Below are 14458 nucleotides of genomic sequence, written 5' to 3' on the forward strand. Positions count from 1 at the left end.
ACCCCGGCACCCAGCAGGGGATCCTCCCGGCGGAGCTCCCCATCCCTGGAGCGGAGGCGGCTGGAATGGGAGAGGGAGATGAAAATGAGGGAGCTGGAGGATCATGAAAAACAACGTCAACATGAGCAGGAGGAGAAGGAGAAACAACGTCAACATGAGCGTCAGGAGAAGGAGAAACAAAGACAGCATGAACTGGAGCTGGCCAGGCTGAGGAGCAGTGGGGCCCCGGCTGCGGCTGCGGTGAGTGCGGGGGGACCCAAGACTGCAAGGAGCTTTGATAAGTGGCTCCTGGCCCAGCGGAAGGAGGGGGAGGACATAGATAGCTTCCTGACGGCCTTTGAGAATGCCTGTGAGCTGCACAGGGTTGACCCTGCAGACAGGCTCCAGTTTCTCACCCCCTTACTGGACCCCAAAGCCGTGGAGGTGTACAGCCGAATGACAGGGGCGGAGGCAGGGGACTACGAACTGTTCAAACAGGCCCTGCTCCGTGAGTTTGGGCTGACCCCCGAGATGTACCGGAGAAGGTTCCGGAGTCAGCGTAAAACGCCTGAGGTCACCTACCTACAACTGGCCAACCGGATGCAGGGGTATGCCCGCAAGTGGACAGCTGGGGCCCGAGCTAAAGAGGACCTGCTGGACCTAATCGTACTGGAGCAACTGTATGATCAGTGCCCTTCCGACCTGAGGCTGTGGCTGGTGGACAAAAAGCTCGAGAACCCCCAGCACGCAGGGCAGCTGGCCGACGAGTTTGTGAACAGTCGGTCAGGGGGTAGCCGGGAGGAGCCCCAAAAGAACAGGCCCCCCCCGATGCAGAGAGAGAGTCACCACGGGACCTCCCAGCGGGGAAATAGGGAGAACCCCCTCCCACGGGGAACGCCTGGCGTCGGGCCCCTCTGACCCGCTCGAGGGGACCAACGTGACCTGAGCTGCTATCACTGTGGCCAGAGAGGCCACGTACGGTCCCAGTGCCCCGGGCTCAGGGACAAACTGAGCAGACCCAACCTACCCAGGGTTAACTGGGTAGGGACCCAGCTGGACGAGGGGCAGACGACCCAGGAAAGGGGGCCTACCAGTTTACCACCTGCCCCGGAGGGAAGAGTACCCCAGGCCAGCTCCACCAGAGGGCTGGAGGCTCTGGACTCAGGGTGCTCAGTTTACAGGGTGGGCGCGGGGCTGTCCCTCCGGAGAGAGTGCCTTGTTCCCCTGGAGGTGGATGGGAGGAAGGTCAATGGATACTGGGATACGGGCGCGGAGGTGACGCTGGCCCGGCCCGAGGTGGTGGCCCCAGATCGGGTGGTGCCCAACACCTATCTGACCCTGACAGGGGTGGGCGGGACCCCATTTAAGGTGCCCGTGGCAAGGGTACACCTGAAATGGGGGGCCAAGGAGGGCCCCAAGGATGTGGGGGTACACCACCATTTGCCCACTGAAGTTTTGATGGGGGGAGACCTAGAGGACTGGCCAAGCAAGCCCCAGGCCACCCTGGTTGTGACGCGTAGCCAGAGCCGGCGAGGGGCACTGCGCCCTGACCTCGGGGAGGGTATCACACCGGAGGCGCAGGACCCTACCCTGGTGGGGAGGGAGGGCCGAGGGGCACGGCTCAGAGAGGCGGAGGCCTCGGACCTGGCCAGCGAGAGGGAACCGGGCCCCATCCCTTCCCCAGCCGCTGAGTTCCAGGCCGAGTTGAGGAAAGATCCCTCCTTGCGGAAGCTCAGGGACCTGGCCGACCTCAGTGTGGTACGGACCATGAGGAGAGGCTGCCAGGAGAGGTTCCTGTGGGAGAAGGGGTTCCTGTACCGAGAATGGGCTCCCACAAGGGAAGTAGAGTCCTGTGGGATCAGGAGGCAGCTGGTGGTCCCCCAGAAGTATCGCCGCAGGCTCCTGTACCTGGCCCATGACATCCCCCTCGCAGGGCACCAGGGAATCCGGCGCACCCGGCAGAGGTTGCTACAGAACTTTTACTGGCCCGGGGTCTTTACCACGGTCCGGCAGTATTGCCGATCCTGTGACCCCTGTCAGAGGGTGGGGAAGGCCCGGGACAAGGGGAAAGCGGCTTTGAGACCTTTGCCCATCATAGAGGAGCCTTTCCAGAAGGTGGCCATGGACATCGTGGGGCCTCTCAGCAAGACGACCCGGTCGGGGAAGAAATACATTCTGGTGGTGGTAGATTTTGCCACCCGCTACCCCGAGGCAGTGCCCTTAGCTTCCATTGAAGCCGACACCGTGGCCGATGCGCTCCTGACCATTTTCAGCCGAGTGGGGTTCCCCAAGGAAGTCTTGACAGACCAAGGCTCCAACTTCATGTCGGCCCTGCTCCGGTGCTTGTGGGAGAAATGTGGGGTCCGGCACGACTGGGCCTCAGCTTATCACCCCCAGTCCAACGGGCTGGTGGAGAGGTTTAACGGGACGCTAAAGATGATGCTGAAAACCTTTATGAACCAGCACCCGCAGGATTGGGACAAGTACTTACCTCACCTGCTGTTCGCGTACAGGGAGGTGCCCCAGGAGTCGACCGGATTTTCGCCTTTCGAACTGTTATATGGAAGGAGGGTGAGGGGCCCCCTGGACCTGATGAGAGACGAGTGGGAGGGGAAGGCCACTCCCGATGGAGAGTCAGTGGTGGAGTATGTCCTGATCTTCCGAGAGAGACTGGCTGAACTCATGGGCCTGGCCAGGGAGAATCTGGCCAGAGCCCAGAGGAAGCAGAAGGTCTGGTATGACCGCACGGCACGGGCCCGTGCCTACGCCACCAGGGATCAGGTGATGGTTCTCATCCCAGTGAGAAAGAACAAACTACAGGCCGCCTGGGAGGGCCCTTTCAAGGTCGTCAAGCAGCTCAATGAGGTAAACTATGTGGTGGAGCTGTCAAACCGGGCGCACCACCGCCGGGTGTACCATGTGAATATGATGAAGCCATATTATGCCAGGGGGAATGTGGTGTTGGCCGTGTGTGGACAGTGGGAAGAGCAGGGAGATGACCCTTTAGTAGATCTATTCCCTGGGACCAGAGCTGGTTTCCCCCTGGAAACAATTCCCCTCTCGGATCAGCTAACCCCTGCCCAGCAAGCTGAGGTCAGGGAGGTGCTGCATCCGTACCGACAGCTGTTTTCCAACCAGCCTGGACGCACTAATCTGACTGTCCACCGGGTGCAGACAGGGTCGCACCCGCCGATAAGATGCTCCCCCTTCCGAGTCACAGGGAAAACTGCTCAGGACCTGGAAAGAGAGGTCCGGGACATGCTGGCTTTGGGGGTGATCCAGCCATCTGCCAGCCCTTGGGCCTCGCCGGTGGTGCTGGTCCCCAAAAAGGACGGGTCGGTCCGGTTCTGTGTGGACTATCGGAAGCTCAATGCCATCACTGTATCTGATGCCTACCCCATGCCCAGGCCGGACGAGCTCCTAGACAAGCTGGGAGGAGCTCGGTACCTTACCACCATGGACCTTACAAAGGGCTACTGGCAAGTGCCGCTGGATGCAGATGCCCGACTGAAATCGGCCTTTATCACCCCTCTGGGGCTCTATGAGTTCCTGACCCTGCCTTTCGGCCTCAAGGGAGCGCCGGCCACTTTCCAGCGCCTGGTGGACCAGCTCCTGAGGGGGATGGAGAGTTTTGCCGTGGCGTATATTGATGACATCTGTGTCTTTAGCCAGACCTGGGAGGACCACGTGTCCCAGATTAGACAAGTGCTGGACCGACTCCAGGGGGCTGGGCTGACTGTAAAAGCGGAGAAGTGCAAGGTGGGGATGGCGGAAGTATCTTACCTGGGCCATCGGGTGGGGAGCGGCCGCCTAAAGCCAGAACCAGCCAAGGTGGAGGTGATCAGAGACTGGCCCGCTCCCCACACCAAAAAGCAGGTCCAAGCCTTTATTGGGATGGCAGGATACTACCGAAGATTTGTGCCCCACTTTAGCGCCATCGCCACCCCCATCACGGAGCTATGCAAGAAGGGGAAGCCAGACAAGGTGGTCTGGACCGAGCAGTGCCAGGTGGCTTTCCGGGCGCTGAAGAAGGCTCTGGTCAGTGGCCCAGTTCTGGCAAACCCAGACTTTGACAAGCCCTTTGTGGTGTTCACCGACGCCTCAGACACGGGACTGGGGGCGGTGTTAATGCAGGAGGATGAAAAGGGGGAGAGACACCCCATCGTGTACCTGAGCAAGAAGTTGCTACCCCGGGAGCAACATTACGCGGCCGTCGAGAAGGAGTGCCTGGCCATGGTGTGGGCCCTCAAGAAACTAGAACCCTATCTCTTCGGGCGACACTTCACCGTCTACACCGACCACTCTCCCCTGACCTGGCTGCACCAGATGAAAGGAGCCAACGCCAAACTCCTGAGATGGAGCCTGCTCCTGCAGGATTACGACATGGACGTGGTCCACGTGAAGGGAAGTGCCAACCTGATAGCGGATGCGCTGTCCCGGAGAGGGGGCCCCGAACTTCCCCAGGTCACTGGTCAGCGTGACCCCGCTCAGTTCAGTCTCGAAGGGGGGAGAGATGTGACGATGTGACTCAGCAGGGAGGGGGGAGTGTTGACCTGGGAATGTGCCCTGGGGATGGGAGACCTGAGAACCTGTCACCTGAGCCAGGAGGGGGAGGGGGAGGGGGAGGTAACACCTCTGCCCAGGAATGTGAACAGGGGCTGCAGCAGGGAACCTGCTGGGTGAGTTTTTAGTTTCAGTTTGGGGCTGGGGAGAGGAACACAGGGAACCCCAGGGCTGGGGTCTAAGCTCCCTGCTCCCCCAGAAGGTCGTGATTGAGGGGTCCTGGTTGTACCCACAAGCTCTGTTTTTGGACTGTGTTCCTGTGGTCCAATAAACCTTCTGTTTTACTGGCTGGCTGAGAGTCTCAGTGGATCCCAGGAAGAGGGGTGCAGGGCCTGGACTCCCCCACACTCCGTGACAGAGGGTCATCTGGGCATGAGCTGGCAGCCGATGCTGTCGCTAAGGGGGAGTGAATGGGTCCCTGGGGTGTCTGGGCAGGAGAATAGCAAGCCAGAGCAGGGTGGAGGTGTTATCTCTATGTACAACATGGGTGAGGCCGTCACTGGATACTGCGTCCGGTTCTGGTGCTGTAAACAAAGTGGGAAGGGCTCGGAGAAGAGAAGATTGATTCGGGGGCTGGGAAAGCGGCCTTTGCCCGTGCCCCTCCCTGCATTCAGCGTCTCCAGGGGAAGGTTAAGAAGTGGTCGGTCATAATCAGTGTGGGTTGCTTTGATCCGCTGCCTCTCCCTTCCCCAGACAGCAAACATGCACCAGGATCAGCTGGCTCCTCAGGCCCTGATCGGAGCCTGGGCAGAGTGGCCTTGTTAAAGAGCTGGCATGAGACGTGTCACACCTGGGTTCTCTTCCCAGCGCTGCCAGACTCGCTGGATGACCTTGGGAGAGTCACTGCAGCCCTCCGTTCCCATCGGTAATGCAGGATAATGATCCTGCCTTGGTCTGTTGAGACTGGACGTTCTGGGAGTCTCTTCCCGTGTCTGCAGCACCCAGTATGATGGGGACTTCTGACCTCGGTCTCGGGGGGCAGGAGTCCTGATTTCTGTTGGGGCCTCTAGCAATCAGAATCATAGGACTGGAAGGGACCTCAAGAAGGTCCTCTAGTCCAGCCCCCTGCATTCAAGGCAGGATGAGGTATTCTCTAGATCATCCCTGAGAGGTGTCTGTCTAACCTGATCTTAAAAATCTCCAATGATGGAGATCCCACAACCGCCCTGGGCAATTTATTCCAGTGCTTAACCATTCTGACACTTAGGAAGTTTTTCCTAATATCCAACCTCAACCTCCCTTGCTTCAATTTAAGCCCATTGCTTCTTGTCCTAGCCTCAGAGGTTATGGAGAATATTTTTTCTCCCTCCTCCTTGTAACAACCTTTTATGTACTTGAAAACTGTTACCGTGTCCCCTCTGAGTCGTCTCGTCTCTTCAGACTAAACAAATCCAATTTTTTCAGTCTTCCCTCATAGGTCATGTTTTCCAGACCTTTAATCATTTTTGTTGCTCTTCTCTGGACTTTCTCCAATTTGTCCAGATCTTTCCTGAAATGTGGCGCCCAGAACTGGACACAATGCTCCAGTTGAGGCCTAATCAGTAGAGCGGAAGAATTACTTCTTGTCTTGTTTACAACACTCCTGCTAAGACATCTCAGAATGATGTTTGCTTTTTATGCAACAGTTACACAATTTACTCATATTTAGCTTGTGATCCACTATGACCCCCAGATCCCTTTCTGCAATACTCCTTCCTGGGCAGTCATTTCCCATTTAGTGTGTGTGCAACTAGTTGTTCCTTCCTAAATGGAGTACTTTACATTTGTCCTTATTTAATTTTAACCTATTTACTTCAGACCATTTCTCCGGTTTGTCCATATCATTTTGAATTTTAATCCTATCCTCGAAAGCACTTGCAACCCCTCCCAGTTTGATATCGTCAGCAAATGTTATAAGTGTACTCGCTATGCCATTATCTAAATGATTGAGGAAGATATTGAACAGAACTGGACCCAGGGCCGATCCCTGAGGATAACTGGCATTAAATCTGTATTCATTAAGGATTAGTGTGTCCTTTGTATAGCCATGGCTACGAGGTGCATGCAGACCAGGCTAAATGTGCAGACCAGGCTAAATGTTGTCTGAGCACAGTTGAGGCCGGGGAATGTGCTCAGCTCCCCCAGAGCCCTTTGGGGTGACTCCTTGCCCCCATCCCGGATCAGAAATCACTCCCTTGATATGGCTGCTGACCAGGGAACTGGAACCTGCCTCCTGCCAGCCCATGGATGCTGCAAGTCTCGTGTTTGGTTCCCTGCATCGCAGCAGAGCTGGGAATGTGAAAGGCTCCTGTGTCTGGGCCCCTCTCGCTGCTGTTTCCTGTGCGGGCTGCTCACCCTTTGCAGTAGTGCCAGAGGCTGTATTTGGGGGGAGAAACACATGAGACAGTCCCTGCCCCGCAGTCCTGAGGGCCTCAGTGGACGTTAGTGTCATCCCTGTGTTAACGCTCAGCTGCAAAGGGTGAATTGCCGAGTGTCGTTCCCTGGCCTGGGTTATTCATAGATTGTCCAAGCCAAAAGGGACTGTTGTGAATATCTTGTCTGACCTGCTGTGTGACGCCAGCCAAGAGGGCAAACTAGGTTAACTGGGCCCCCATCCATTCTTGTAGCTAGAGCTATTGGAATGGTGCTCCTCCCAAAGCTGGGATAGAACCCAGGAGTCCTGGCTTCCAACCACACCTGCTCTAACCCACTAAACCCCATTCCCCTCCCAGAGTCAGGGATAGAACCCAGGAGTCCTGGCTTCCAACCACACCTGCTCTAACCCACTAAACCCCATTCCCCTCCCAAAGCTGGGATAGAACCCAGGAGTCCTGGCTTCCAACCACACCTGCTCTAACCCACTAAACCCCATTCTCCTCCCAAAGCTGGGATAGAACCCAGGAGTCCTGGCTTCCAACCACACCTGCTCTAACCCACTAAACCCCATTCCCCTCCCAGAGTCAGGGATAGAACCCAGGAGTCCTGGCTTCCAACCACACCTGCTCTAACCCACTAAACCCCATTCCCCTCCCAGAGTCAGGGATAGAACCCAGGAGTCCTGGCTTCCAACCACACCTGCTCTAACCCACTAAACCCCATTCCCCTCCCAAAGCTGGGATAGAACCCAGGAGTCCTGGCTTCCAACCACACCTGCTCTAACCCACTAAACCCCATTCCCCTCCCAGAGTCAGGGATAGAACCCAGGAGTCCTGGCTCCGAGCCCCTAACAATGGCCGGAGCGTCTCCTCCCCCATCTATGCATTGGGGTGTCTTGTCATCCTCTCTTCCCAATGCGTGTTTCCATCTGGCTGCTGTCCCACCCCATGCCCCTGCCTCACACTGGAGCACCCAGCACTTCAGGGCCTTGTCTCCTCCCCCCGGCCAAGACTGGCACCTGGCACCTGAACTGCCCAGTGGGAAGGTGATTTTACATGTAACTTGCTTCTTACCGCTGCTGGAGCCTGTAGATCGCCCCGCCCCACCCCGTTGCGACGCGGAGCCAGCATTGTCCACAGAGCTGACTGAAGCAGCATGGGGGGAGGTGGCGGGGGGCCGCTAGCCCCCTCCCTGGCTCACCCGCAGTGGTGGGAATCTTATCTGGGTGCGTGAAGCTGGTGCGGGAATCGTGGTGGCTGCCAGGCTGGTCCAGCTGGAGACGCTTGTGCATTTGCAGCCCCGCTGCTGCTGTCTGGTCCTGTTGACTCAGCTGGAGGCAGGGAGAGGGAGAGTCAGACACAATCCTGGTCCCCCTTCTCTGTTTGCTGCCCCCTCCCAAAATGTTCCTGATGAGGAACAGGTGCCTCTTAGCACCACAGCTTGGGGGTGTGGTCCAGGCTGGCAATACCAGCTGCTTGTGTTTACCTTGTACCTGCTGTGCTGAGATGTGGCTGCTTCTGGGGTGGGGTGGCGCACGGGGGCTGTTTTTACAGGGCTCTCTTACCTGGCTCTGAGATGCACCTCTGGGCTGTGGGGCCCATTTAACAGCAACACAACAGTGCTAGTTAGCAATGTAGATTTGAGAAGGGAAAAGAGGGGGATTTGGGTTAGAGACTGTAATTATAAAGCTAGGAAAAAGGGGATAACCAAGCCCCCTACTAAGTCCAGGTTGATCTCAGCTCAGTCGGGTCTCTGGGAGCTTCCCCGAGCAATGGAGGATATAATGCAGCTCTGCAATTACCCTCCGCCGCCTCCTTTTCGGTTTCAGGTTTTTGTTTTTCCCCTCATGTAAAACTGAATTTTTAATGCTCCCGCCTCACGCTCGATCTGGTTTCTTATTAAATTAGGGGCCGCTTCATTCACGCTCTTAGAATTAGACTGACTGTGGCGCACAGCTCGAGAGGGCTCTGTCGCTTCCCATTACGGGTAGGGGGTCTGCATGCCTGGCTCGCTGGGATAATGGTCCTCACTGCGGGACAAATCCTAAGAGAGGGCTCTGAAAGCCGGAGTGGAGAGGGGTTTGGGGATGGGTGCATTTGCCAGGCTAGTCCCTCAGCAGCTATGGCTATTTTTAAAAAGTGAAACAGTCTGTGTGTCTGTCCCATTGGCGGTCTGTCCTTTGTGTGTCTCGGCCCTGTGGCCGTCTGTCCTTTGTGTGTGTCTTTCTCTCTCGCAAAGATCCCTTAGCTGGCTGGGAACAAAAAAACCCTTTTCTTCTGCAGCAAAATCATCAGGCAAAAAATCTGCCTGGAGCCTTTTCCTCTCTCGTTTATCAAACTGATCTAAGTGGAGCGCAGGGATGGTGCAATTAGGGTTTGTTTGTTACACAGGGCTGAGGGGCCCCACTCCCCCCTCATGCTGGGTGCTGCACAGACCTCGCCCTCCCAGCCAAAATGCAGTGGAGGGGCTGGGCGTGATTGGGGGCAGGGGGGCAGTCCTGTTGGGCGCTGTATAGGCTCCCACTAGCCGAGATCAAAACGAGTCCCCCCACATTGTGCCGGATGCCTGCAGCTGCCCCCAGCCATATCAGGGGCTCCCCCATTGTGCTGGGTGCTGGCCCGCAGGCTGAGATTGCAAGGGCCCCCCCAGTCAGGCGTGGTGCTGTGCAGACACAGAGCTGGGCGCAATCCTTGGCCCAAAATGTTAGCCGTCTAAGTGGCCAAAGGCAGGATCATCTCCCCACGTTGCAGCTGGGGAGTTTGGTTCTGGGCGACGCAGGAACTGGCCCTGGTCACACAGGGAGCCAGCAGCAGGGCTGGGAAGTGAACCCAGGTGTCCTGAGTCACAGTTTACAACCCGGGTTTTCTTTGGAGGGGCTGAAGAGGGGAAATTGCAGCTCAAAAGGTTCTGGTTCGGCAGAGCTAGCGGAGGAGGGAGCCACAAGGGAAAGTAGTGTATCCCACAGCCAGCCTGAGACAGGGGCCCTGGGAGAAGAGTGGGGTCTAGTGGTTAGAGCCGGAGGGTGGGTGGCTGGGAGCCAGGACTCCTGGGTTCTATCTCAGCTCTGGGAGGGGAGTGAGGCCTATTGGACTGGGGGGGTGACTGGGAGCAGGACTCCTGGGTTCAGAGGGACCTAGACAAATTGGAGGATTGGGCCAAAAGAAATCTGATGAGGTTCAACAAGGACAAGTGCAGAGTCCTGCACTTAGGACGGAAGAATCCAATGCACCACTACAGACTAGGAACCAAATGACTCGGCAGCAGTTCTGCAGAAAAGGACCTAGGGGTTACAGTGGACGAGAAGCTGGATATGAGTCAACAGTGTGCCCTTGTTGCCAAGAAGGCCAATGGCATTTTGGGATGTATAAGTAGGGGCATTGCCAGCAGATCGAGGGACGTGATCATTCCCCTCTATTCGACGTTGGTGAGGCCTCATCTGGAGGACTGTGTCCAGTTTTGGGCCCCACACTACAAGAAGGATGTGGAAAAATTGGAAAGAGTCCAGCGGAGGGAAACAAAAATTATTAGGGGACTGGAACACATGACTTATGAGGAGAGGCTGAGGGAACTGGGGATGTTTAGCCTGCAGAAGAGAAGAATGAGGGGGGATTTGATAGCTGCTTTCAACTACCTGAAAGGGGGTTCCAAAGAGGATGGCTCTAGACTGTTCTCAGTGGTAGCAGATGACAGAACAAGGAGTAATGGTCTCAAGTTGCAGTGGGGGAGATTTAGGTTGGATATTAGGAAAAGCTTTTTCACTAGGAGGGTGGTGAAACACTGGAATGCGTTACCTAGGGAGGTGGTGGAATCTCCTTCCCTAGAAGGTTTTTAAGGTCAGGCATGACAAAGCCCTGGCTGGGATGATTTAGTCGGGAATCGGTCCTGCTTTGAGCAGGGGGTTGGACTGGATGACCTCCTGAGGTCCCTCCTAACCCTGATATTCTATGATTCTATGTTCTATCCAGGCTGTAGTGTGCTGAGCCAGGCCAGCCACAGTGATTAAAGTATGACCAATTCTCTCCCCGTCCCTGTTCAGTGCGTGGAAGCCTCCCCAGCTCCAATCCCTCTGTCCTTTACTCTCTGCTGACCCAGGCATGTTGCTTTCCCTTTTCTGCATTGTCTGGGTGTATCTCTGGGTGTGTGTGCAGGAAACAGTGTCGCATGTCCTCCCAGCCAGACAGGAAGGCAGCTGTGGCAGGGACAGTAGGTTACTGTCTGTGAAGCAGAGGAGGTGGCATCTTACCCAGCAGCCTGGAAATGCGGGGAGAACTGGGCTGCATTGCTCTGAGCCGTCTGCTATCCTCATCTCTGTAGCAGGGGACATGGGGCCTTTGTGTGCGTGGGCTGGATTTGCATCCATGTCCCCCAAATCTCTGCCCAGATACCATGCTTTGTGTGCCCCCAGCCTGGATGGACACAGGCTTGCAGCTCTGCTGGAGGAGGAGAATGGGCCAGTTCTTAAGGGGGCTGGACTGGGAGCCAGGACTCCTGGGTTCTATCCCAGCTCTGGGAGTGGAGCAGTGTCTAGTGGTTAGAGCAGGGGGCTGGGAGCCAGGACTCCTATGTTCCATTGGTAGCTTTGCTGCCAACTCACTATGTGATGGTGGTGAGTCATTTACCAGCTGTGTCTGGTGAGTAACAGGTGTTTTCTGAGATACATACGAAGCATTTATTAGCGACAGTGTTTGGTTCCCCCCCCCCCCCCGGGGCCAACGGGGAGCTGCTGCCATTGACGGCACCAGGCCTGGGACTGGCGCAGGGCTGTAGTACACGATGTTGGCCAGTTCCTGTGGAGCTGTGGGCCAGGTTGGGGTGGTGGCCGTGATCTCTCAGATGCAGGCCCAGCTATGGGATAGGTGGGGCTGTGTGTATGAGAGTCATACTAAGGGGGAATTCCCATCTGGGAGCAGCAGCCAGGGGGTGGGCTGGCTCAGAGTGGGGTGGGGAATGGGATTCAGGGCCTTTCCCGGGGTGGGGGACTGGCTGGCTCAGGGAGTGAGGCACGGGGCTGTTCTTATCCGTGGGGTATTCTAACTCTTGCAGTGGTCTGGGATGGGGTGTGTGTGAGGGAGGTGGTGGCTGGCAGGCCCTGTACCGCTGTCTGCATTTGGAACAGGAGTCAGGACTGGTGCGAGGAGATAAGCTGCAGCTTTGGGGCAAATCCAAACCACCAGGACACCCGCAGAGGTGCACGTCTTCAGCTGAAGGGAGGCGGCTGTGAGTGGTCCTGGGCCCCGGGGGACTGGTACTGCTGCAGCTGGGGGCCTTTGGGGCTAATCTTTGTCGGGGCCCTCTGACCTCAGACCCAAGGCTCTTACCTGCTTAACTGGAAGCAGGCAGCTCCCGATTTGCAGCGCGTGTCCCCCTGGCTGGGGGTTCATGAAATCGGGTAAATGTCTTGGGCACGGGAGGGTGAAGCCGAATCAATGGAAGTGGCTCAGATAGCGAAGTCCGAGCCGGACCGGCTTCAGCAGCCTGAAAATGCACTGTGCCTTCAGCCTGCATCCCTGTATGTATAAACACGCCGTCTGTATGGATACAGCCATGCAGGTAAGGGGGGGAGCAGGGATGTCCGCATGGAGACACGGTGTGGAGATGCACACTGGGGGCGGGGCTGGGGAGATCCAGCGCTCTGCCTGACTTGTGCTGCTGTTGTCATGACTCTTGTGCTGTCTGATGTTTCCTCATAAAGACCCAGCTCCCAGGATCATGTGATTTATTTGAGACTTGCCGCTTTTGTTTGGAAAAAGTCCATTCTGGCTCTCCTGGCTGGCAGGGTGGGGTGTCAGGAGACAAGAAAACAGCTCAAAAAGCAGAAGGCAAAACCAGCCAAATCGGGGTGGGGGGAGGAAGAGTTTAAGAAACAAAAACAATGGGTCTTATGTGGCCCTGAGTCACGAAAATTTCAGATTAGTGACTGTACAGGGAGAGGTGGAAGCCTTTGTGTGAGAGAGTTGGATGGGCGTGTATCTGTGCATGCCGGTCTGGGGCTGTGGATAGAACGAGTCAGTCTGTCTGTGCTGGAATACAATGGCACATTGGACAGACAGATGGCCGGGGGAGGCTCCCAGACCCTGCATGGTTCTCCTTGGGAGAGCAGCGCTGTCTCCGGTTAGCGGGATGAACAAATCGGGTGCAAGGGGGCCTGTTAAATGGAGTGCGTTTGATCAGCACCTGTAGCAGCATTCAGCTGGCTGGGCTAGAAACCTTCCCATGTCCCACGGCTGGCAGCCTCTGCCCGATTCTCCCTCGCTCTGGATTGGGGCGCGGGAGGGTGACAGTGCTTTAAACTGCACGCTTGCTCTTTTACGAATTCATGGCAGCACGGCGGAAGAGATCTTCATCTGGTGCATCCCTGATGGGATGGGGCGTGGGGCTATTTATACAGGGACCCCTTGCCCAATGTTGGGGCTCCCAGCTCTTCCTTTGGGGAGACAATTCTCCAGCCTGATCCATCTCTCTGTTGTGATATTTTTCCATGGTATGCAGCCTAGCTTTTCCCTTTTCTGAACCGGCCCCAGTTGTCCCTTGGCCTTGTCTATATGCAGAGCTGCACCTCTTTAAGGTCTGGGTTTAAAGGGATTCAGGTAACTGGTGTAAATGGACACACTGGGTTGGCTGGAGGTGGGCTTAGGTCTAAGCATGCAGTTGGACCGGTTACAAAGCTGCAGCATTCAGTTCTATCGGAGCAATTCACTGTGCAGCCCTTGCCCAGGCGTTGTTACTTGGGCAAACGACCCAGGAACAGGCGCGTTCGTACAGGGCTCTGCGTGCCCCAAACCCATAGAGTTAAACCCGTGGGCAGAGAAGAGCTGCAGAAATGATCTGAGGGCTGGAGAAAATGCCTTGGAGCGAGACTGAGCGTGCTCGGTCTGGCTAGTGTCTCACAAGGGTCACGAGGTGCAGGGGTCGGGGGGTCGAAGTGGTTTCCATCACATGCAGAGTTTACAGTTTGGTTCAGTGGCTCTTGGCACGCCCCTCTACACGCTGCTCCAACGCCCCTGAGGAGGTGACTGTCCCAGGCGCTGAAAGGCTCTCTGAACCGAGCAGAGAAGCAGAACAGGAGCCAGTGATGGGACAGTAAAGCCAGACATGGTACAACTGGAAACAAGGCATCAGTTCTGAGTGGATTGGGAGGGACTCCCATGGGAAGTGGTGGGCTCTCGCTGAGAGGCGGGTTTGTGCAGGGGGACTGCGTTGAATTCCCTGGCCTGTGCTATACAGCAGGTCAGACTGCAAGCACGAACAGTCCCTTCTGACCTGAATCGCCCTGGATCTGTGGGTACAAGGGTCCCGGGCAGGCAGGAAAAGCAGGTCCATAGGTGGAGAGACCATTAGATCATCTAGTCAGACCCCCAGAATAACACCTGCAACTTAAATGGCTCCTATCGGAATTATCCCCCCAAACCCATCTGTAACTCTCTGGGGTTCAGGCTCCCAGCCTTCCACGTTTCCCTGTCAGAGGGGCATCCCTAGTGAGGAGCTGGCCATCTCTGGGCTGCAGGGGCTTGGAGCTCAGTGTGGGATACTCATGGGGGTGTGTCTCTCTTGTTCTCCCCCT

The 14458-nt window shown here is 56.5% G+C and overlaps 1 protein-coding gene across 3 annotated transcripts in view; it reads left to right on the top strand.

The window, feature by feature from the left end:
* The window catches only part of NECTIN2 (nectin cell adhesion molecule 2), a 47590-nt gene that overhangs the window by 8554 nt on the left and 24578 nt on the right, over positions 1-14458 (top strand). The gene's annotated exons all lie outside the window — the stretch shown is intronic.

Source organism: Lepidochelys olivacea, assembly GCF_965140295.1.
Source record: "Lepidochelys olivacea isolate rLepOli2 genome assembly, chromosome: 24".
NCBI lineage: Eukaryota > Metazoa > Chordata > Testudines > Cheloniidae > Lepidochelys > Lepidochelys olivacea.